Below are 364 nucleotides of genomic sequence, written 5' to 3'. Positions count from 1 at the left end.
TGTTACTTTTATGGAAAAATATTAATGCAGAATATGATTTTTTTGGTATGTTTGAACTTACCCATTACTTTATTTTGCTGTAATTCACTTTCATTACAAGTACCATTATTATCATTATCCTGTACGTATTTTTACTTGTTTTTCTTATCCTCATTTTAAGTGCCATTTGTATGCGAGATCGTGTGACTGAACTTTTTTTCTCTACGCAATCTTGAATTTTAATAAGATCGGAATTTCGGGGAAAAGGCATTTATATTTTGCATTATAGAGAGACATATGCATCCTTCCACATGGGTCTTTGGAGGAGATTTCTACTTTGTTTCAAACCCTTTCGAAGTCTTACTGAAGCACACTTTTCACCTTG

Source organism: Penaeus monodon, chromosome 32 (genome assembly GCF_015228065.2).
Source record: "Penaeus monodon isolate SGIC_2016 chromosome 32, NSTDA_Pmon_1, whole genome shotgun sequence".
NCBI classification, from domain to species: Eukaryota; Metazoa; Arthropoda; class Malacostraca; order Decapoda; family Penaeidae; genus Penaeus; species Penaeus monodon.
Note: the sequence above shows the minus strand (reverse complement) of the source record.